We start from the raw sequence: 25,995 nt of genomic DNA on the forward strand, positions 1-25,995 counted from the left end.
AACCCTAACCCTAACCCTAACCCTAACCCTAACCCTAACCCTAACCCTAACCCTAACCCTAACCCTAACCCTAACCCTAACCCTAACCCTAACCCTAACCCTAACCCTAACCCTAACCCTAACCCTAACCCTAACCCTAACCCTAACCCTAACCCTAACCCTAACCCTAACCCTAACCCTAACCCTAACCCTAACCCTAACCCTAACCCTAACCCTAACCCTAACCCTAACCCTAACCCTAACCCTAACCCTAACCCTAACCCTAACCCTAACCCTAACCCTAACCCTAACCCTAACCCTAACCCTAACCCTAACCCTAACCCTAACCCTAACCCTAACCCTAACCCTAACCCTAACCCTAACCCTAACCCTAACCCTAACCCTAACCCTAACCCTAACCCTAACCCTAACCCTAACCCTAACCCTAACCCTAACCCTAACCCTAACCCTAACCCTAACCCTAACCCTAACCCTAACCCTAACCCTAACCCTAACCCTAACCCTAACCCTAACCCTAACCCTAACCCTAACCCTAACCCTAACCCTAACCCTAACCCTAACCCTAACCCTAACCCTAACCCTAACCCTAACCCTAACCCTAACCCTAACCCTAACCCTAACCCTAACCCTAACCCTAACCCTAACCCTAACCCTAACCCTAACCCTAACCCTAACCCTAACCCTAACCCTAACCCTAACCCTAACCCTAACCCTAACCCTAACCCTAACCCTAACCCTAACCCTAACCCTAACCCTAACCCTAACCCTAACCCTAACCCTAACCCTAACCCTAACCCTAACCCTAACCCTAACCCTAACCCTAACCCTAACCCTAACCCTAACCCTAACCCTAACCCTAACCCTAACCCTAACCCTAACCCTAACCCTAACCCTAACCCTAACCCTAACCCTAACCCTAACCCTAACCCTAACCCTAACCCTAACCCTAACCCTAACCCTAACCCTAACCCTAACCCTAACCCTAACCCTAACCCTAACCCTAACCCTAACCCTAACCCTAACCCTAACCCTAACCCTAACCCTAACCCTAACCCTAACCCTAACCCTAACCCTAACCCTAACCCTAACCCTAACCCTAACCCTAACCCTAACCCTAACCCTAACCCTAACCCTAACCCTAACCCTAACCCTAACCCTAACCCTAACCCTAACCCTAACCCTAACCCTAACCCTAACCCTAACCCTAACCCTAACCCTAACCCTAACCCTAACCCTAACCCTAACCCTAACCCTAACCCTAACCCTAACCCTAACCCTAACCCTAACCCTAACCCTAACCCTAACCCTAACCCTAACCCTAACCCTAACCCTAACCCTAACCCTAACCCTAACCCTAACCCTAACCCTAACCCTAACCCTAACCCTAACCCTAACCCTAACCCTAACCCTAACCCTAACCCTAACCCTAACCCTAACCCTAACCCTAACCCTAACCCTAACCCTAACCCTAACCCTAACCCTAACCCTAACCCTAACCCTAACCCTAACCCTAACCCTAACCCTAACCCTAACCCTAACCCTAACCCTAACCCTAACCCTAACCCTAACCCTAACCCTAACCCTAACCCTAACCCTAACCCTAACCCTAACCCTAACCCTAACCCTAACCCTAACCCTAACCCTAACCCTAACCCTAACCCTAACCCTAACCCTAACCCTAACCCTAACCCTAACCCTAACCCTAACCCTAACCCTAACCCTAACCCTAACCCTAACCCTAACCCTAACCCTAACCCTAACCCTAACCCTAACCCTAACCCTAACCCTAACCCTAACCCTAACCCTAACCCTAACCCTAACCCTAACCCTAACCCTAACCCTAACCCTAACCCTAACCCTAACCCTAACCCTAACCCTAACCCTAACCCTAACCCTAACCCTAACCCTAACCCTAACCCTAACCCTAACCCTAACCCTAACCCTAACCCTAACCCTAACCCTAACCCTAACCCTAACCCTAACCCTAACCCTAACCCTAACCCTAACCCTAACCCTAACCCTAACCCTAACCCTAACCCTAACCCTAACCCTAACCCTAACCCTAACCCTAACCCTAACCCTAACCCTAACCCTAACCCTAACCCTAACCCTAACCCTAACCCTAACCCTAACCCTAACCCTAACCCTAACCCTAACCCTAACCCTAACCCTAACCCTAACCCTAACCCTAACCCTAACCCTAACCCTAACCCTAACCCTAACCCTAACCCTAACCCTAACCCTAACCCTAACCCTAACCCTAACCCTAACCCTAACCCTAACCCTAACCCTAACCCTAACCCTAACCCTAACCCTAACCCTAACCCTAACCCTAACCCTAACCCTAACCCTAACCCTAACCCTAACCCTAACCCTAACCCTAACCCTAACCCTAACCCTAACCCTAACCCTAACCCTAACCCTAACCCTAACCCTAACCCTAACCCTAACCCTAACCCTAACCCTAACCCTAACCCTAACCCTAACCCTAACCCTAACCCTAACCCTAACCCTAACCCTAACCCTAACCCTAACCCTAACCCTAACCCTAACCCTAACCCTAACCCTAACCCTAACCCTAACCCTAACCCAACCCTAACCCTAACCCTAACCCTAACCCTAACCCTAACCCAACCCTAACCCTAACCCTAACCCTAACCCTAACCCTAACCCTAACCCTAACCCTAACCCTAACCCTAACCCTAACCCTAACCCTAACCCTAACCCTAACCCTAACCCTAACCCTAACCCTAACCCTAACCCTAACCCTAACCCTAACCCTAACCCTAACCCTAACCCTAACCCTAACCCTAACCCTAACCCTAACCCTAACCCTAACCCTAACCCTAACCCTAACCCTAACCCTAACCCTAACCCTAACCCTAACCCTAACCCTAACCCTAACCCTAACCCTAACCCTAACCCTAACCCTAACCCTAACCCTAACCCTAACCCTAACCCTAACCCTAACCCTAACCCTAACCCTAACCCTAACCCTAACCCTAACCCTAACCCTAACCCTAACCCTAACCCTAACCCTAACCCTAACCCTAACCCTAACCCTAACCCTAACCCTAACCCTAACCCTAACCCTAACCCTAACCCTAACCCTAACCCTAACCCTAACCCTAACCCTAACCCTAACCCTAACCCTAACCCTAACCCTAACCCTAACCCTAACCCTAACCCTAACCCTAACCCTAACCCTAACCCTAACCCTAACCCTAACCCTAACCCTAACCCTAACCCTAACCCTAACCCTAACCCTAACCCTAACCCTAACCCTAACCCTAACCCTAACCCTAACCCTAACCCTAACCCTAACCCTAACCCTAACCCTAACCCTAACCCTAACCCTAACCCTAACCCTAACCCTAACCCTAACCCTAACCCTAACCCTAACCCTAACCCTAACCCTAACCCTAACCCTAACCCTAACCCTAACCCTAACCCTAACCCTAACCCTAACCCTAACCCTAACCCTAACCCTAACCCTAACCCTAACCCTAACCCTAACCCTAACCCTAACCCTAACCCTAACCCTAACCCTAACCCTAACCCTAACCCTAACCCTAACCCTAACCCTAACCCTAACCCTAACCCTAACCCTAACCCTAACCCTAACCCTAACCCTAACCCTAACCCTAACCCTAACCCTAACCCTAACCCTAACCCTAACCCTAACCCTAACCCTAACCCTAACCCTAACCCTAACCCTAACCCTAACCCTAACCCTAACCCTAACCCTAACCCTAACCCTAACCCTAACCCTAACCCTAACCCTAACCCTAACCCTAACCCTAACCCTAACCCTAACCCTAACCCTAACCCTAACCCTAACCCTAACCCTAACCCTAACCCTAACCCTAACCCTAACCCTAACCCTAACCCTAACCCTAACCCTAACCCTAACCCTAACCCTAACCCTAACCCTAACCCTAACCCTAACCCTAACCCTAACCCTAACCCTAACCCTAACCCTAACCCTAACCCTAACCCTAACCCTAACCCTAACCCTAACCCTAACCCTAACCCTAACCCTAACCCTAACCCTAACCCTAACCCTAACCCTAACCCTAACCCTAACCCTAACCCTAACCCTAACCCTAACCCTAACCCTAACCCTAACCCTAACCCTAACCCTAACCCTAACCCTAACCCTAACCCTAACCCTAACCCTAACCCTAACCCTAACCCTAACCCTAACCCTAACCCTAACCCTAACCCTAACCCTAACCCTAACCCTAACCCTAACCCTAACCCTAACCCTAACCCTAACCCTAACCCTAACCCTAACCCTAACCCTAACCCTAACCCTAACCCTAACCCTAACCCTAACCCTAACCCTAACCCTAACCCTAACCCTAACCCTAACCCTAACCCTAACCCTAACCCTAACCCTAACCCTAACCCTAACCCTAACCCTAACCCTAACCCTAACCCTAACCCTAACCCTAACCCTAACCCTAACCCTAACCCTAACCCTAACCCTAACCCTAACCCTAACCCTAACCCTAACCCTAACCCTAACCCTAACCCTAACCCTAACCCTAACCCTAACCCTAACCCTAACCCTAACCCTAACCCTAACCCTAACCCTAACCCTAACCCTAACCCTAACCCTAACCCTAACCCTAACCCTAACCCTAACCCTAACCCTAACCCTAACCCTAACCCTAACCCTAACCCTAACCCTAACCCTAACCCTAACCCTAACCCTAACCCTAACCCTAACCCTAACCCTAACCCTAACCCTAACCCTAACCCTAACCCTAACCCTAACCCTAACCCTAACCCTAACCCTAACCCTAACCCTAACCCTAACCCTAACCCTAACCCTAACCCTAACCCTAACCCTAACCCTAACCCTAACCCTAACCCTAACCCTAACCCTAACCCTAACCCTAACCCTAACCCTAACCCTAACCCTAACCCTAACCCTAACCCTAACCCTAACCCTAACCCTAACCCTAACCCTAACCCTAACCCTAACCCTAACCCTAACCCTAACCCTAACCCTAACCCTAACCCTAACCCTAACCCTAACCCTAACCCTAACCCTAACCCTAACCCTAACCCTAACCCTAACCCTAACCCTAACCCTAACCCTAACCCTAACCCTAACCCTAACCCTAACCCTAACCCTAACCCTAACCCTAACCCTAACCCTAACCCTAACCCTAACCCTAACCCTAACCCTAACCCTAACCCTAACCCTAACCCTAACCCTAACCCTAACCCTAACCCTAACCCTAACCCTAACCCTAACCCTAACCCTAACCCTAACCCTAACCCTAACCCTAACCCTAACCCTAACCCTAACCCTAACCCTAACCCTAACCCTAACCCTAACCCTAACCCTAACCCTAACCCTAACCCTAACCCTAACCCTAACCCTAACCCTAACCCTAACCCTAACCCTAACCCTAACCCTAACCCTAACCCTAACCCTAACCCTAACCCTAACCCTAACCCTAACCCTAACCCTAACCCTAACCCTAACCCTAACCCTAACCCTAACCCTAACCCTAACCCTAACCCTAACCCTAACCCTAACCCTAACCCTAACCCTAACCCTAACCCTAACCCTAACCCTAACCCTAACCCTAACCCTAACCCTAACCCTAACCCTAACCCTAACCCTAACCCTAACCCTAACCCTAACCCTAACCCTAACCCTAACCCTAACCCTAACCCTAACCCTAACCCTAACCCTAACCCTAACCCTAACCCTAACCCTAACCCTAACCCTAACCCTAACCCTAACCCTAACCCTAACCCTAACCCTAACCCTAACCCTAACCCTAACCCTAACCCTAACCCTAACCCTAACCCTAACCCTAACCCTAACCCTAACCCTAACCCTAACCCTAACCCTAACCCTAACCCTAACCCTAACCCTAACCCTAACCCTAACCCTAACCCTAACCCTAACCCTAACCCTAACCCTAACCCTAACCCTAACCCTAACCCTAACCCTAACCCTAACCCTAACCCTAACCCTAACCCTAACCCTAACCCTAACCCTAACCCTAACCCTAACCCTAACCCTAACCCTAACCCTAACCCTAACCCTAACCCTAACCCTAACCCTAACCCTAACCCTAACCCTAACCCTAACCCTAACCCTAACCCTAACCCTAACCCTAACCCTAACCCTAACCCTAACCCTAACCCTAACCCTAACCCTAACCCTAACCCTAACCCTAACCCTAACCCTAACCCTAACCCTAACCCTAACCCTAACCCTAACCCTAACCCTAACCCTAACCCTAACCCTAACCCTAACCCTAACCCTAACCCTAACCCTAACCCTAACCCTAACCCTAACCCTAACCCTAACCCTAACCCTAACCCTAACCCTAACCCTAACCCTAACCCTAACCCTAACCCTAACCCTAACCCTAACCCTAACCCTAACCCTAACCCTAACCCTAACCCTAACCCTAACCCTAACCCTAACCCTAACCCTAACCCTAACCCTAACCCTAACCCTAACCCTAACCCTAACCCTAACCCTAACCCTAACCCTAACCCTAACCCTAACCCTAACCCTAACCCTAACCCTAACCCTAACCCTAACCCTAACCCTAACCCTAACCCTAACCCTAACCCTAACCCTAACCCTAACCCTAACCCTAACCCTAACCCTAACCCTAACCCTAACCCTAACCCTAACCCTAACCCTAACCCTAACCCTAACCCTAACCCTAACCCTAACCCTAACCCTAACCCTAACCCTAACCCTAACCCTAACCCTAACCCTAACCCTAACCCTAACCCTAACCCTAACCCTAACCCTAACCCTAACCCTAACCCTAACCCTAACCCTAACCCTAACCCTAACCCTAACCCTAACCCTAACCCTAACCCTAACCCTAACCCTAACCCTAACCCTAACCCTAACCCTAACCCTAACCCTAACCCTAACCCTAACCCTAACCCTAACCCTAACCCTAACCCTAACCCTAACCCTAACCCTAACCCTAACCCTAACCCTAACCCTAACCCTAACCCTAACCCTAACCCTAACCCTAACCCTAACCCTAACCCTAACCCTAACCCTAACCCTAACCCTAACCCTAACCCTAACCCTAACCCTAACCCTAACCCTAACCCTAACCCTAACCCTAACCCTAACCCTAACCCTAACCCTAACCCTAACCCTAACCCTAACCCTAACCCTAACCCTAACCCTAACCCTAACCCTAACCCTAACCCTAACCCTAACCCTAACCCTAACCCTAACCCTAACCCTAACCCTAACCCTAACCCTAACCCTAACCCTAACCCTAACCCTAACCCTAACCCTAACCCTAACCCTAACCCTAACCCTAACCCTAACCCTAACCCTAACCCTAACCCTAACCCTAACCCTAACCCTAACCCTAACCCTAACCCTAACCCTAACCCTAACCCTAACCCTAACCCTAACCCTAACCCTAACCCTAACCCTAACCCTAACCCTAACCCTAACCCTAACCCTAACCCTAACCCTAACCCTAACCCTAACCCTAACCCTAACCCTAACCCTAACCCTAACCCTAACCCTAACCCTAACCCTAACCCTAACCCTAACCCTAACCCTAACCCTAACCCTAACCCTAACCCTAACCCTAACCCTAACCCTAACCCTAACCCTAACCCTAACCCTAACCCTAACCCTAACCCTAACCCTAACCCTAACCCTAACCCTAACCCTAACCCTAACCCTAACCCTAACCCTAACCCTAACCCTAACCCTAACCCTAACCCTAACCCTAACCCTAACCCTAACCCTAACCCTAACCCTAACCCTAACCCTAACCCTAACCCTAACCCTAACCCTAACCCTAACCCTAACCCTAACCCTAACCCTAACCCTAACCCTAACCCTAACCCTAACCCTAACCCTAACCCTAACCCTAACCCTAACCCTAACCCTAACCCTAACCCTAACCCTAACCCTAACCCTAACCCTAACCCTAACCCTAACCCTAACCCTAACCCTAACCCTAACCCTAACCCTAACCCTAACCCTAACCCTAACCCTAACCCTAACCCTAACCCTAACCCTAACCCTAACCCTAACCCTAACCCTAACCCTAACCCTAACCCTAACCCTAACCCTAACCCTAACCCTAACCCTAACCCTAACCCTAACCCTAACCCTAACCCTAACCCTAACCCTAACCCTAACCCTAACCCTAACCCTAACCCTAACCCTAACCCTAACCCTAACCCTAACCCTAACCCTAACCCTAACCCTAACCCTAACCCTAACCCTAACCCTAACCCTAACCCTAACCCTAACCCTAACCCTAACCCTAACCCTAACCCTAACCCTAACCCTAACCCTAACCCTAACCCTAACCCTAACCCTAACCCTAACCCTAACCCTAACCCTAACCCTAACCCTAACCCTAACCCTAACCCTAACCCTAACCCTAACCCTAACCCTAACCCTAACCCTAACCCTAACCCTAACCCTAACCCTAACCCTAACCCTAACCCTAACCCTAACCCTAACCCTAACCCTAACCCTAACCCTAACCCTAACCCTAACCCTAACCCTAACCCTAACCCTAACCCTAACCCTAACCCTAACCCTAACCCTAACCCTAACCCTAACCCTAACCCTAACCCTAACCCTAACCCTAACCCTAACCCTAACCCTAACCCTAACCCTAACCCTAACCCTAACCCTAACCCTAACCCTAACCCTAACCCTAACCCTAACCCTAACCCTAACCCTAACCCTAACCCTAACCCTAACCCTAACCCTAACCCTAACCCTAACCCTAACCCTAACCCTAACCCTAACCCTAACCCTAACCCTAACCCTAACCCTAACCCTAACCCTAACCCTAACCCTAACCCTAACCCTAACCCTAACCCTAACCCTAACCCTAACCCTAACCCTAACCCTAACCCTAACCCTAACCCTAACCCTAACCCTAACCCTAACCCTAACCCTAACCCTAACCCTAACCCTAACCCTAACCCTAACCCTAACCCTAACCCTAACCCTAACCCTAACCCTAACCCTAACCCTAACCCTAACCCTAACCCTAACCCTAACCCTAACCCTAACCCTAACCCTAACCCTAACCCTAACCCTAACCCTAACCCTAACCCTAACCCTAACCCTAACCCTAACCCTAACCCTAACCCTAACCCTAACCCTAACCCTAACCCTAACCCTAACCCTAACCCTAACCCTAACCCTAACCCTAACCCTAACCCTAACCCTAACCCTAACCCTAACCCTAACCCTAACCCTAACCCTAACCCTAACCCTAACCCTAACCCTAACCCTAACCCTAACCCTAACCCTAACCCTAACCCTAACCCTAACCCTAACCCTAACCCTAACCCTAACCCTAACCCTAACCCTAACCCTAACCCTAACCCTAACCCTAACCCTAACCCTAACCCTAACCCTAACCCTAACCCTAACCCTAACCCTAACCCTAACCCTAACCCTAACCCTAACCCTAACCCTAACCCTAACCCTAACCCTAACCCTAACCCTAACCCTAACCCTAACCCTAACCCTAACCCTAACCCTAACCCTAACCCTAACCCTAACCCTAACCCTAACCCTAACCCTAACCCTAACCCTAACCCTAACCCTAACCCTAACCCTAACCCTAACCCTAACCCTAACCCTAACCCTAACCCTAACCCTAACCCTAACCCTAACCCTAACCCTAACCCTAACCCTAACCCTAACCCTAACCCTAACCCTAACCCTAACCCTAACCCTAACCCTAACCCTAACCCTAACCCTAACCCTAACCCTAACCCTAACCCTAACCCTAACCCTAACCCTAACCCTAACCCTAACCCTAACCCTAACCCTAACCCTAACCCTAACCCTAACCCTAACCCTAACCCTAACCCTAACCCTAACCCTAACCCTAACCCTAACCCTAACCCTAACCCTAACCCTAACCCTAACCCTAACCCTAACCCTAACCCTAACCCTAACCCTAACCCTAACCCTAACCCTAACCCTAACCCTAACCCTAACCCTAACCCTAACCCTAACCCTAACCCTAACCCTAACCCTAACCCTAACCCTAACCCTAACCCTAACCCTAACCCTAACCCTAACCCTAACCCTAACCCTAACCCTAACCCTAACCCTAACCCTAACCCTAACCCTAACCCTAACCCTAACCCTAACCCTAACCCTAACCCTAACCCTAACCCTAACCCTAACCCTAACCCTAACCCTAACCCTAACCCTAACCCTAACCCTAACCCTAACCCTAACCCTAACCCTAACCCTAACCCTAACCCTAACCCTAACCCTAACCCTAACCCTAACCCTAACCCTAACCCTAACCCTAACCCTAACCCTAACCCTAACCCTAACCCTAACCCTAACCCTAACCCTAACCCTAACCCTAACCCTAACCCTAACCCTAACCCTAACCCTAACCCTAACCCTAACCCTAACCCTAACCCTAACCCTAACCCTAACCCTAACCCTAACCCTAACCCTAACCCTAACCCTAACCCTAACCCTAACCCTAACCCTAACCCTAACCCTAACCCTAACCCTAACCCTAACCCTAACCCTAACCCTAACCCTAACCCTAACCCTAACCCTAACCCTAACCCTAACCCTAACCCTAACCCTAACCCTAACCCTAACCCTAACCCTAACCCTAACCCTAACCCTAACCCTAACCCTAACCCTAACCCTAACCCTAACCCTAACCCTAACCCTAACCCTAACCCTAACCCTAACCCTAACCCTAACCCTAACCCTAACCCTAACCCTAACCCTAACCCTAACCCTAACCCTAACCCTAACCCTAACCCTAACCCTAACCCTAACCCTAACCCTAACCCTAACCCTAACCCTAACCCTAACCCTAACCCTAACCCTAACCCTAACCCTAACCCTAACCCTAACCCTAACCCTAACCCTAACCCTAACCCTAACCCTAACCCTAACCCTAACCCTAACCCTAACCCTAACCCTAACCCTAACCCTAACCCTAACCCTAACCCTAACCCTAACCCTAACCCTAACCCTAACCCTAACCCTAACCCTAACCCTAACCCTAACCCTAACCCTAACCCTAACCCTAACCCTAACCCTAACCCTAACCCTAACCCTAACCCTAACCCTAACCCTAACCCTAACCCTAACCCTAACCCTAACCCTAACCCTAACCCTAACCCTAACCCTAACCCTAACCCTAACCCTAACCCTAACCCTAACCCTAACCCTAACCCTAACCCTAACCCTAACCCTAACCCTAACCCTAACCCTAACCCTAACCCTAACCCTAACCCTAACCCTAACCCTAACCCTAACCCTAACCCTAACCCTAACCCTAACCCTAACCCTAACCCTAACCCTAACCCTAACCCTAACCCTAACCCTAACCCTAACCCTAACCCTAACCCTAACCCTAACCCTAACCCTAACCCTAACCCTAACCCACTTTTCTATTAAGCCACACCCGTTTTTAAGCCCCTCTCACCGTTTTTAAGCCCCTCCCACTTTTCTATTAAGCCCCTCCCACTTTTCTATTAAGCCCCTCCCATTTTTAAGCCCCTCCCACCGTTTTTAAGCCACTCCCACTGTTCTATTAAGCCCCTCCCACTTTTCTATTAAGCCACACCCGTTTTTAAGCCCCTCCCACCGTTTTTAAGCCCCTCCCCTTTTAAACCCCACCCACTTTCAACCCTCACTTTCAACCCTAACCCTAACCCAACCCTCACTTTCAACCCTAACCCTAACCCTAACCCTAACCCTAACTCCACCCACTGTTAAGCCCCTCCCACTTTTCTATTAAGCCCCTCCCACTTTTCTATTAAGTCACTCCCATTTTTAAGACCCTCCCACCGTTTTAAAGCCCCTCCCACTTTTCTATTGAGCCCCACCCACTTTTCTATTAAGTCACTCCCATTTTTAAGACCCTCCCACCGTTTTAAAGCCACTCCCACTTTTCTATCAAGCCCCTCCCACTTTTCTATTAAGCCACTCCCATTTTTAAGACCCTCCCACCGTTTAAAAGCCACTCCCACTTTTCTATTAAGCCCCTCCCACTTTTCTATTAAGCCACACCCGTTTTTAAGCCCCTCCCACCGTTTTTAAGCCCCTCCCCTTTTAAACCCCACCCACTTTCAACCCTCACTTTCAACCCTAACCCTAACCCAACCCTCACTTTCAACCCTAACCCTAACCCTAATCCAACCCTCACTTTTAACCCTAACCCTAACTCCACCCACTGTTAAGCCCCTCCCACTTTTCTATTAAGCCCCTCTCACTTTTCTATTAAGCCACACCCGTTTTTAAGCCCCTCCCACCGTTTTTAAGCCCCTCCCACCGTTTTTAAGCCACTCCCACTTTTCTATTAAGCCCCTCCCACTTTTCTATTAAGCCACACCCATTTTTAGCCCCCTCCCACCGTTTTAAGCCCCTCCCACCGTTTTAAAGCCACTCCCACTTTTCTATTAAGCCCCTCCCACTTTTCTATTAAGTCACTCCCATTTTTAAGACCCTCCCACCGTTTTAAAGCCACTCTCACTTTTCTATTAAGCCCCTCCCACTTTTCTATTAAGCCACACCCGTTTTTAAGCCCCTCCCACCGTTTTTAAGCCCCTCCCCTTTTAAACCCCACCCACTTTCAACCCTCACTTTCAACCCTAACCCTAACCCAACCCTTACTTTCAACCCTAACCCTAACCCTAACCCTAACCCTAACTCCACCCACTGTTAAGCCCCTCCCACTTTTCTATCAAGCCCCTCCCACTTTTCTATTAAGTCACTCCCATTTTTAAGACCCTCCCACCGTTTTAAAGCCCCTCCCACTTTTCTATTAAGCCCCACCCACTTTTCTATTAAGCCACACCCGTTTTTAAGCCCCTCTCACCGTTTTTAAGCCCCTCCCACTTTTCTATTAAGCCCCTCCCACTTTTCTATTAAGCCCCTCCCATTTTTAAGCCCCTCCCACCGTTTTTAAGCTCCTCCCACCGTTTTTAAGCCACTCCCACTGTTCTATTAAGCCCCTCCCACTTTTCTATTAAGCCACTCCCATTTTTAAGCCCCTCCCACCGTTTTAAAGCCCCTCCCATTTTTCTATTAAGCCCCTCTCACTTTTCTATTAAGTCACTCCCATTTTTAAGCCCCTCCCACCGTTTTAAAGCCCCTCCCACTTTTCTATTAAGCCCCTCCCACTTTTCTATTAAGCCCCTCCCACTTTTCTATTAAGTCACTCCCATTTTTAAGACCCTCCCACCGTTTTTAAGCCACTCCCACTTTTCTATTAAGCCCCTCCCACTTTTCTATTAAGCCACACCCATTTTTAGCCCCCTCCCACCGTTTTAAGCCCCTCCCACCGTTTTAAAGCCACTCCCACTTTTCTATTAAGCCCCTCCCACTTTTCTATTAAGTCACTCCCATTTTTAAGACCCTCCCACCGTTTTTAAGCCACTCCCACTTTTCTATTAAGCCCCTCCCACTTTTCTATTAAGCCACACCCATTTTTAGCCCCCTCCCACCGTTTTAAGCCCCTCCCACCGTTTTAAAGCCACTCCCACTTTTCTATTAAGCCCCTCCCACTTTTCTATTAAGTCACTCCCATTTTTAAGACCCTCCCACCGTTTTAAAGCCACTCTCACTTTTCTATTAAGCCCCTCCCACTTTTCTATTAAGCCACACCCGTTTTTAAGCCCCTCCCACCGTTTTTAAGCCCCTCCCCTTTTAAACCCCACCCACTTTCAACCCTCACTTTCAACCCTAACCCTAACCCAACCCTTACTTTCATCCCTAACCCTAACCCTAACCCTAACCCTAACTCCACCCACTGTTAAGCCCCTCCCACTTTTCTATCAAGCCCCTCCCACTTTTCTATTAAGTCACTCCCATTTTTAAGACCCTCCCACCGTTTTAAAGCCCCTCCCACTTTTCTATTAAGCCCCACCCACTTTTCTATTAAGCCACACCCGTTTTTAAGCCCCTCTCACCGTTTTTAAGCCCCTCCCACTTTTCTATTAAGCCCCTCCCACTTTTCTATTAAGCCCCTCCCATTTTTAAGCCCCTCCCACCGTTTTTAAGCCACTCCCACTGTTCTATTAAGCCCCTCCCACTTTTCTATTAAGCCACACCCGTTTTTAAGCCCCTCCCACCGTTTTTAAGCCCCTCCCCTTTTAAACCCCACCCACTTTCAACCCTCACTTTCAACCCTAACCCTAACCCAACCCTCACTTTCAACCCTAACCCTAACCCTAACCCTAACCCTAACTCCACCCACTGTTAAGCCCCTCCCACTTTTCTATTAAGCCCCTCCCACTTTTCTATTAAGTCACTCCCATTTTTAAGACCCTCCCACCGTTTTAAAGCCCCTCCCACTTTTCTATTGAGCCCCACCCACTTTTCTATTAAGTCACTCCCATTTTTAAGACCCTCCCACCGTTTTAAAGCCACTCCCACTTTTCTATCAAGCCCCTCCCACTTTTCTATTAAGCCACTCCCATTTTTAAGACCCTCCCACCGTTTAAAAGCCACTCCCACTTTTCTATTAAGCCCCTCCCACTTTTCTATTAAGCCACACCCGTTTTTAAGCCCCTCCCACCGTTTTTAAGCCCCTCCCCTTTTAAACCCCACCCACTTTCAACCCTCACTTTCAACCCTAACCCTAACCCAACCCTCACTTTCAACCCTAACCCTAACCCTAATCCAACCCTCACTTTTAACCCTAACCCTAACTCCACCCACTGTTAAGCCCCTCCCACTTTTCTATTAAGCCCCTCTCACTTTTCTATTAAGCCACACCCGTTTTTAAGCCCCTCCCACCGTTTTTAAGCCCCTCCCACCGTTTTTAAGCCACTCCCACTTTTCTATTAAGCCCCTCCCACTTTTCTATTAAGCCACACCCATTTTTAGCCCCCTCCCACCGTTTTAAGCCCCTCCCACCGTTTTAAAGCCACTCCCACTTTTCTATTAAGCCCCTCCCACTTTTCTATTAAGTCACTCCCATTTTTAAGACCCTCCCACCGTTTTAAAGCCACTCTCACTTTTCTATTAAGCCCCTCCCACTTTTCTATTAAGCCACACCCGTTTTTAAGCCCCTCCCACCGTTTTTAAGCCCCTCCCCTTTTAAACCCCACCCACTTTCAACCCTCACTTTCAACCCTAACCCTAACCCAACCCTTACTTTCATCCCTAACCCTAACCCTAACCCTAACCCTAACTCCACCCACTGTTAAGCCCCTCCCACTTTTCTATCAAGCCCCTCCCACTTTTCTATTAAGTCACTCCCATTTTTAAGACCCTCCCACCGTTTTAAAGCCCCTCCCACTTTTCTATTAAGCCCCACCCACTTTTCTATTAAGCCACACCCGTTTTTAAGCCCCTCTCACCGTTTTTAAGCCCCTCCCACTTTTCTATTAAGCCCCTCCCACTTTTCTATTAAGCCCCTCCCATTTTTAAGCCCCTCCCACCGTTTTTAAGCCACTCCCACTGTTCTATTAAGCCCCTCCCACTTTTCTATTAAGCCACACCCGTTTTTAAGCCCCTCCCACCGTTTTTAAGCCCCTCCCCTTTTAAACCCCACCCACTTTCAACCCTCACTTTCAACCCTAACCCTAACCCAACCCTCACTTTCAACCCTAACCCTAACCCTAACCCTAACCCTAACTCCACCCACTGTTAAGCCCCTCCCACTTTTCTATTAAGCCCCTCCCACTTTTCTATTAAGTCACTCCCATTTTTAAGACCCTCCCACCGTTTTAAAGCCCCTCCCACTTTTCTATTGAGCCCCACCCACTTTTCTATTAAGTCACTCCCATTTTTAAGACCCTCCCACCGTTTTAAAGCCACTCCCACTTTTCTATCAAGCCCCTCCCACTTTTCTATTAAGCCACTCCCATTTTTAAGACCCTCCCACCGTTTAAAAGCCACTCCCACTTTTCTATTAAGCCCCTCCCACTTTTCTATTAAGCCACACCCGTTTTTAAGCCCCTCCCACCGTTTTTAAGCCCCTCCCCTTTTAAACCCCACCCACTTTCAACCCTCACTTTCAACCCTAACCCTAACCCAACCCTCACTTTCAACCCTAACCCTAACCCTAATCCAACCCTCACTTTTAACCCTAACCCTAACTCCACCCACTGTTAAGCCCCTCCCACTTTTCTATTAAGCCCCTCTCACTTTTCTATTAAGCCACACCCGTTTTTAAGCCCCTCCCACCGTTTTTAAGCCCCTCCCACCGTTTTTAAGCCCCTCCCACTTTTCTATTAAGTCACTCCCATTTTTAAGACCCTCCCACCGTTTTTAAGCCACTCCCACTTTTCTATTAAGCCCCTCCCACTTTTCTATTAAGCCACACCCATTTTTAGCCCCCTCCCACCGTTTTAAGCCCCTCCCACCGTTTTAAAGCCACTCCCACTTTTCTATTAAGCCCCTCCCACTTTTCTATTAAGTCACTCCCATTTTTAAGACCCTCCCACCGTTTTAAAGCCACTCTCACTTTTCTATTAAGCCCCTCCCACTTTTCTATTAAGCCACACCCGTTTTTAAGCCCCTCCCACCGTTTTTAAGCCCCTCCCCTTTTAAACCCCACCCACTTTCAACCCTCACTTTCAACCCTAACCCTAACCCAACCCTTACTTTCATCCCTAACCCTAACCCTAACCCTAACCCTAACTCCACCCACTGTTAAGCCCCTCCCACTTTTCTATCAAGCCCCTCCCACTTTTCTATTAAGTCACTCCCATTTTTAAGACCCTCCCACCGTTTTAAAGCCCCTCCCACTTTTCTATTAAGCCCCACCCACTTTTCTATTAAGCCACACCCGTTTTTAAGCCCCTCTCACCGTTTTTAAGCCCCTCCCACTTTTCTATTAAGCCCCTCCCACTTTTCTATTAAGCCCCTCCCATTTTTAAGCCCCTCCCACCGTTTTTAAGCCACTCCCACTGTTCTATTAAGCCCCTCCCACTTTTCTATTAAGCCCCTCCCACTTTTCTATTAAGCCACACCCATTTTTAGCCCCCTCCCACCGTTTTAAGCCCCTCCCACCGTTTTAAAGCCACTCCCACTTTTCTATTAAGCCCCTCCCACTTTTCTATTAAGTCACTCCCATTTTTAAGACCCTCCCACCGTTTTAAAGCCACTCTCACTTTTCTATTAAGCCCCTCCCACTTTTCTATTAAGCCACACCCGTTTTTAAGCCCCTCCCACCGTTTTTAAGCCCCTCCCCTTTTAAACCCCACCCACTTTCAACCCTCACTTTCAACCCTAACCCTAACCCAACCCTCACTTTCAACCCTAACCCTAACCCTAATCCAACCCTCACTTTTAACCCTAACCCTAACTCCACCCACTGTTAAGCCCCTCCCACTTTTCTATTAAGCCCCTCTCACTTTTCTATTAAGCCACACCCGTTTTTAAGCCCCTCCCACCGTTTTTAAGCCCCTCCCACCGTTTTTAAGCCACTCCCACTTTTCTATTAAGCCCCTCCCACTTTTCTATTAAGCCACACCCATTTTTAGCCCCCTCCCACCGTTTTAAGCCCCTCCCACCGTTTTAAAGCCACTCCCACTTTTCTATTAAGCCCCTCCCACTTTTCTATTAAGTCACTCCCATTTTTAAGACCCTCCCACCGTTTTAAAGCCACTCTCACTTTTCTATTAAGCCCCTCCCACTTTTCTATTAAGCCACACCCGTTTTTAAGCCCCTCCCACCGTTTTTAAGCCCCTCCCCTTTTAAACCCCACCCACTTTCAACCCTCACTTTCAACCCTAACCCTAACCCAACCCTTACTTTCAACCCTAACCCTAACCCTAACCCTAACCCTAACTCCACCCACTGTTAAGCCCCTCCCACTTTTCTATCAAGCCCCTCCCACTTTTCTATTAAGTCACTCCCATTTTTAAGACCCTCCCACCGTTTTAAAGCCCCTCCCACTTTTCTATTAAGCCCCACCCACTTTTCTATTAAGCCACACCCGTTTTTAAGCCCCTCTCACCGTTTTTAAGCCCCTCCCACTTTTAAACCCCACCCACTTTCAACCCTCACTTTCAACCCTAACCCTAACCCAACCCTCACTTTCAACCCTAACCCTAACCCTAATCCAACCCTCACTTTTAACCCTAACCCTAACTCCACCCACTGTTAAGCCCCTCCCACTTTTCTATTAAGCCCCTCTCACTTTTCTATTAAGCCACACCCGTTTTTAAGCCCCTCCCACCGGTTTTAAGCCCCTCCCACCGTTTTTAAGCCACTCCCACTTTTCTATTAAGCCCCTCCCACTTTTCTATTAAGCCACACCCATTTTTAGCCCCCCCCCACCGTTTTAAGCCCCTCCCACCGTTTTAAAGCCACTCCCACTTTTCTATTAAGCCCCTCCCACTTTTCTATTAAGCCACACCCGTTTTTAAGCCCCTCCCACCGTTTTAAAGCCCCTCCCACTTTTCTATTAAGCCCCACCCACTTTTCTATTAAGCCACACCCGTTTTTAAGCCCCTCTCACCGTTTTTAAGCCCCTCCCACTTTTAAACCCCACCCACTTTCAACCCTCACTTTCAACCCTAACCCTAACCCAACCCTCACTTTCAACCCTAACCCTAACCCTAATCCAACCCTCACTTTTAACCCTAACCCTAACTCCACCCACTGTTAAGCCCCTCCCACTTTTCTATTAAGCCCCTCTCACTTTTCTATTAAGCCACACCCGTTTTTAAGCCCCTCCCACCGGTTTTAAGCCCCTCCCACCGTTTTTAAGCCACTCCCACTTTTCTATTAAGCCCCTCCCACTTTTCTATTAAGCCACACCCATTTTTAGCCCCCCCCCACCGTTTTAAGCCCCTCCCACCGTTTTAAAGCCACTCCCACTTTTCTATTAAGCCCCTCCCACTTTTCTATTAAGCCACACCCGTTTTTAAGCCCCTCCCACCGTTTTTAAGCCCCTCCCCTTTTAAACCCCACCCACTTTCAACCCTCACTTTCAACCCTAACCCTAACCCAACCCTCACTTTCAACCCTAACCCTAACCCTAATCCAACCCTCACTTTTAACCCTAACCCTAACTCCACCCACTGTTAAGCCCCTCCCACTTTTCTATTAAGCCCCTCTCACTTTTCTATTAAGCCACACCCGTTTTTAAGCCCCTCCCACCGTTTTTAAGCCCCTCCCACCGTTTTTAAGCCACTCCCACTTTTCTATTAAGCCCCTCCCACTTTTCTATTAAGCCACACCCATTTTTAGCCCCCTCCCACCGTTTTAAGCCCCTCCCACCGTTTTAAAGCCACTCCCACTTTTCTATTAAGCCCCTCCCACTTTTCTATTAAGTCACTCCCATTTTTAAGACCCTCCCACCGTTTTAAAGCCACTCTCACTTTTCTATTAAGCCCCTCCCACTTTTCTATTAAGCCACACCCGTTTTTAAGCCCCTCCCACCGTTTTTAAGCCCCTCCCCTTTTAAACCCCACCCACTTTCAACCCTCACTTTCAACCCTAACCCTAACCCAACCCTTACTTTCATCCCTAACCCTAACCCTAACCCTAACCCTAACTCCACCCACTGTTAAGCCCCTCCCACTTTTCTATCAAGCCCCTCCCACTTTTCTATTAAGTCACTCCCATTTTTAAGACCCTCCCACCGTTTTAAAGCCCCTCCCACTTTTCTATTAAGCCCCACCCACTTTTCTATTAAGCCACACCCGTTTTTAAGCCCCTCTCACCGTTTTTAAGCCCCTCCCACTTTTCTATTAAGCCCCTCCCACTTTTCTATTAAGCCCCTCCCATTTTTAAGCCCCTCCCACCGTTTTTAAGCCACTCCCACTGTTCTATTAAGCCCCTCCCACTTTTCTATTAAGCCACACCCGTTTTTAAGCCCCTCCCACCGTTTTTAAGCCCCTCCCCTTTTAAACCCCACCCACTTTCAACCCTCACTTTCAACCCTAACCCTAACCCAACCCTCACTTTCAACCCTAACCCTAACCCTAACCCTAACCCTAACTCCACCCACTGTTAAGCCCCTCCCACTTTTCTATTAAGCCCCTCCCACTTTTCTATTAAGTCACTCCCATTTTTAAGACCCTCCCACCGTTTTAAAGCCCCTCCCACTTTTCTATTGAGCCCCACCCACTTTTCTATTAAGTCACTCCCATTTTTAAGACCCTCCCACCGTTTTAAAGCCACTCCCACTTTTCTATCAAGCCCCTCCCACTTTTCTATTAAGCCACTCCCATTTTTAAGACCCTCCCACCGTTTAAAAGCCACTCCCACTTTTCTATTAAGCCCCTCCCACTTTTCTATTAAGCCACACCCGTTTTTAAGCCCCTCCCACCGTTTTTAAGCCCCTCCCCTTTTAAACCCCACCCACTTTCAACCCTCACTTTCAACCCTAACCCTAACCCAACCCTCACTTTCAACCCTAACCCTAACCCTAATCCAACCCTCACTTTTAACCCTAACCCTAACTCCACCCACTGTTAAGCCCCTCCCACTTTTCTATTAAGCCCCTCTCACTTTTCTATTAAGCCACACCCGTTTTTAAGCCCCTCCCACCGTTTTTAAGCCCCTCCCACCGTTTTTAAGCCCCTCCCACTTTTCTATTAAGTCACTCCCATTTTTAAGACCCTCCCACCGTTTTTAAGCCACTCCCACTTTTCTATTAAGCCCCTCCCACTTTTCTATTAAGCCACACCCATTTTTAGCCCCCTCCCACCGTTTTAAGCCCCTCCCACCGTTTTAAAGCCACTCCCACTTTTCTATTAAGCCCCTCCCACTTTTCTATTAAGTCACTCCCATTTTTAAGACCCTCCCACCGTTTTAAAGCCACTCTCACTTTTCTATTAAGCCCCTCCCACTTTTCTATTAAGCCACACCCGTTTTTAAGCCCCTCCCACCGTTTTTAAGCCCCTCCCCTTTTAAACCCCACCCACTTTCAACCCTCACTTTCAACCCTAACCCTAACCCAACCCTTACTTTCATCCCTAACCCTAACCCTAACCCTAACCCTAACTCCACCCACTGTTAAGCCCCTCCCACTTTTCTATCAAGCCCCTCCCACTTTTCTATTAAGTCACTCCCATTTTTAAGACCCTCCCACCGTTTTAAAGCCCCTCCCACTTTTCTATTAAGCCCCACCCACTTTTCTATTAAGCCACACCCGTTTTTAAGCCCCTCTCACCGTTTTTAAGCCCCTCCCACTTTTCTATTAAGCCCCTCCCACTTTTCTATTAAGCCCCTCCCATTTTTAAGCCCCTCCCACCGTTTTTAAGCCACTCCCACTGTTCTATTAAGCCCCTCCCACTTTTCTATTAAGCCCCTCCCACTTTTCTATTAAGCCACACCCATTTTTAGCCCCCTCCCACCGTTTTAAGCCCCTCCCACCGTTTTAAAGCCACTCCCACTTTTCTATTAAGCCCCTCCCACTTTTCTATTAAGTCACTCCCATTTTTAAGACCCTCCCACCGTTTTAAAGCCACTCTCACTTTTCTATTAAGCCCCTCCCACTTTTCTATTAAGCCACACCCGTTTTTAAGCCCCTCCCACCGTTTTTAAGCCCCTCCCCTTTTAAACCCCACCCACTTTCAACCCTCACTTTCAACCCTAACCCTAACCCAACCCTCACTTTCAACCCTAACCCTAACCCTAATCCAACCCTCACTTTTAACCCTAACCCTAACTCCACCCACTGTTAAGCCCCTCCCACTTTTCTATTAAGCCCCTCTCACTTTTCTATTAAGCCACACCCGTTTTTAAGCCCCTCCCACCGTTTTTAAGCCCCTCCCACCGTTTTTAAGCCACTCCCACTTTTCTATTAAGCCCCTCCCACTTTTCTATTAAGCCACACCCATTTTTAGCCCCCTCCCACCGTTTTAAGCCCCTCCCACCGTTTTAAAGCCACTCCCACTTTTCTATTAAGCCCCTCCCACTTTTCTATTAAGTCACTCCCATTTTTAAGACCCTCCCACCGTTTTAAAGCCACTCTCACTTTTCTATTAAGCCCCTCCCACTTTTCTATTAAGCCACACCCGTTTTTAAGCCCCTCCCACCGTTTTTAAGCCCCTCCCCTTTTAAACCCCACCCACTTTCAACCCTCACTTTCAACCCTAACCCTAACCCAACCCTTACTTTCAACCCTAACCCTAACCCTAACCCTAACCCTAACTCCACCCACTGTTAAGCCCCTCCCACTTTTCTATCAAGCCCCTCCCACTTTTCTATTAAGTCACTCCCATTTTTAAGACCCTCCCACCGTTTTAAAGCCCCTCCCACTTTTCTATTAAGCCCCACCCACTTTTCTATTAAGCCACACCCGTTTTTAAGCCCCTCTCACCGTTTTTAAGCCCCTCCCACTTTTAAACCCCACCCACTTTCAACCCTCACTTTCAACCCTAACCCTAACCCAACCCTCACTTTCAACCCTAACCCTAACCCTAATCCAACCCTCACTTTTAACCCTAACCCTAACTCCACCCACTGTTAAGCCCCTCCCACTTTTCTATTAAGCCCCTCTCACTTTTCTATTAAGCCACACCCGTTTTTAAGCCCCTCCCACCGGTTTTAAGCCCCTCCCACCGTTTTTAAGCCACTCCCACTTTTCTATTAAGCCCCTCCCACTTTTCTATTAAGCCACACCCATTTTTAGCCCCCCCCCACCGTTTTAAGCCCCTCCCACCGTTTTAAAGCCACTCCCACTTTTCTATTAAGCCCCTCCCACTTTTCTATTAAGTCACTCCCATTTTTAAGACCCTCCCACCGTTTTAAAGCCACTCTCACTTTTCTATTAAGCCCCTCCCACTTTTCTATTAAGCCACACCCGTTTTTAAGCCCCTCCCACCGTTTTTAAGCCCCTCCCCTTTTAAACCCCACCCACTTTCAACCCTCACTTTCAACCCTAACCCTAACCCAACCCTTACTTTCAACCCTAACCCTAACCCTAACCCTAACCCTAACTCCACCCACTGTTAAGCCCCTCCCACTTTTCTATCAAGCCCCTCCCACTTTTCTATTAAGTCACTCCCATTTTTAAGACCCTCCCACCGTTTTAAAGCCCCTCCCACTTTTCTATTAAGCCCCACCCACTTTTCTATTAAGCCACACCCGTTTTTAAGCCCCTCTCACCGTTTTTAAGCCCCTCCCACTTTTCTATTAAGCCCCTCCCACTTTTCTATTAAGCCCCTCCCATTTTTAAGCCCCTCCCACCGTTTTTAAGCTCCTCCCACCGTTTTTAAGCCACTCCCACTGTTCTATTAAGCCCCTCCCACTTTTCTATTAAGCCACTCCCATTTTTAAGCCCCTCCCACCGTTTTAAAGCCCCTCCCATTTTTCTATTAAGCCCCTCTCACTTTTCTATTAAGTCACTCCCATTTTTAAGCCCCTCCCACCGTTTTAAAGCCCCTCCCACTTTTCTATTAAGCCCCTCCCACTTTTCTATTAAGCCCCTCCCACTTTTCTATTAAGTCACTCCCATTTTTAAGACCCTCCCACCGTTTTTAAGCCACTCCCACTTTTCTATTAAGCCCCTCCCACTTTTCTATTAAGCCACACCCATTTTTAGCCCCCTCCCACCGTTTTAAGCCCCTCCCACCGTTTTAAAGCCACTCCCACTTTTCTATTAAGCCCCTCCCACTTTTCTATTAAGTCACTCCCATTTTTAAGACCCTCCCACCGTTTTTAAGCCACTCCCACTTTTCTATTAAGCCCCTCCCACTTTTCTATTAAGCCACACCCATTTTTAGCCCCCTCCCACCGTTTTAAGCCCCTCCCACCGTTTTAAAGCCACTCCCACTTTTCTATTAAGCCCCTCCCACTTTTCTATTAAGTCACTCCCATTTTTAAGACCCTCCCACCGTTTTAAAGCCACTCTCACTTTTCTATTAAGCCCCTCCCACTTTTCTATTAAGCCACACCCGTTTTTAAGCCCCTCCCACCGTTTTTAAGCCCCTCCCCTTTTAAACCCCACCCACTTTCAACCCTCACTTTCAACCCTAACCCTAACCCAACCCTTACTTTCATCCCTAACCCTAACCCTAACCCTAACCCTAACTCCACCCACTGTTAAGCCCCTCCCACTTTTCTATCAAGCCCCTCCCACTTTTCTATTAAGTCACTCCCATTTTTAAGACCCTCCCACCGTTTTAAAGCCCCTCCCACTTTTCTATTAAGCCCCACCCACTTTTCTATTAAGCCACACCCGTTTTTAAGCCCCTCTCACCGTTTTTAAGCCCCTCCCACTTTTCTATTAAGCCCCTCCCACTTTTCTATTAAGCCCCTCCCATTTTTAAGCCCCTCCCACCGTTTTTAAGCCACTCCCACTGTTCTATTAAGCCCCTCCCACTTTTCTATTAAGCCACACCCGTTTTTAAGCCCCTCCCACCGTTTTTAAGCCCCTCCCCTTTTAAACCCCACCCACTTTCAACCCTCACTTTCAACCCTAACCCTAACCCAACCCTCACTTTCAACCCTAACCCTAACCCTAACCCTAACCCTAACTCCACCCACTGTTAAGCCCCTCCCACTTTTCTATTAAGCCCCTCCCACTTTTCTATTAAGTCACTCCCATTTTTAAGACCCTCCCACCGTTTTAAAGCCCCTCCCACTTTTCTATTGAGCCCCACCCACTTTTCTATTAAGTCACTCCCATTTTTAAGACCCTCCCACCGTTTTAAAGCCACTCCCACTTTTCTATCAAGCCCCTCCCACTTTTCTATTAAGCCACTCCCATTTTTAAGACCCTCCCACCGTTTAAAAGCCACTCCCACTTTTCTATTAAGCCCCTCCCACTTTTCTATTAAGCCACACCCGTTTTTAAGCCCCTCCCACCGTTTTTAAGCCCCTCCCCTTTTAAACCCCACCCACTTTCAACCCTCACTTTCAACCCTAACCCTAACCCAACCCTCACTTTCAACCCTAACCCTAACCCTAATCCAACCCTCACTTTTAACCCTAACCCTAACTCCACCCACTGTTAAGCCCCTCCCACTTTTCTATTAAGCCCCTCTCACTTTTCTATTAAGCCACACCCGTTTTTAAGCCCCTCCCACCGTTTTTAAGCCCCTCCCACCGTTTTTAAGCCACTCCCACTTTTCTATTAAGCCCCTCCCACTTTTCTATTAAGCCACACCCATTTTTAGCCCCCTCCCACCGTTTTAAGCCCCTCCCACCGTTTTAAAGCCACTCCCACTTTTCTATTAAGCCCCTCCCACTTTTCTATTAAGTCACTCCCATTTTTAAGACCCTCCCACCGTTTTAAAGCCACTCTCACTTTTCTATTAAGCCCCTCCCACTTTTCTATTAAGCCACACCCGTTTTTAAGCCCCTCCCACCGTTTTTAAGCCCCTCCCCTTTTAAACCCCACCCACTTTCAACCCTCACTTTCAACCCTAACCCTAACCCAACCCTTACTTTCAACCCTAACCCTAACCCTAACCCTAACCCTAACTCCACCCACTGTTAAGCCCCTCCCACTTTTCTATCAAGCCCCTCCCACTTTTCTATTAAGTCACTCCCATTTTTAAGACCCTCCCACCGTTTTAAAGCCCCTCCCACTTTTCTATTAAGCCCCACCCACTTTTCTATTAAGCCACACCCGTTTTTAAGCCCCTCTCACCGTTTTTAAGCCCCTCCCACTTTTCTATTAAGCCCCTCCCACTTTTCTATTAAGCCCCTCCCATTTTTAAGCCCCTCCCACCGTTTTTAAGCTCCTCCCACCGTTTTTAAGCCACTCCCACTGTTCTATTAAGCCCCTCCCACTTTTCTATTAAGCCACTCCCATTTTTAAGCCCCTCCCACCGTTTTAAAGCCCCTCCCATTTTTCTATTAAGCCCCTCTCACTTTTCTATTAAGTCACTCCCATTTTTAAGCCCCTCCCACCGTTTTAAAGCCCCTCCCACTTTTCTATTAAGCCCCTCCCACTTTTCTATTAAGCCCCTCCCACTTTTCTATTAAGTCACTCCCATTTTTAAGACCCTCCCACCGTTTTTAAGCCACTCCCACTTTTCTATTAAGCCCCTCCCACTTTTCTATTAAGCCAC

The sequence above is a fragment of the Ascaphus truei genome, unplaced genomic scaffold (genome assembly GCF_040206685.1).
Source record: "Ascaphus truei isolate aAscTru1 unplaced genomic scaffold, aAscTru1.hap1 HAP1_SCAFFOLD_584, whole genome shotgun sequence".
NCBI lineage: Eukaryota > Metazoa > Chordata > Amphibia > Anura > Ascaphidae > Ascaphus > Ascaphus truei.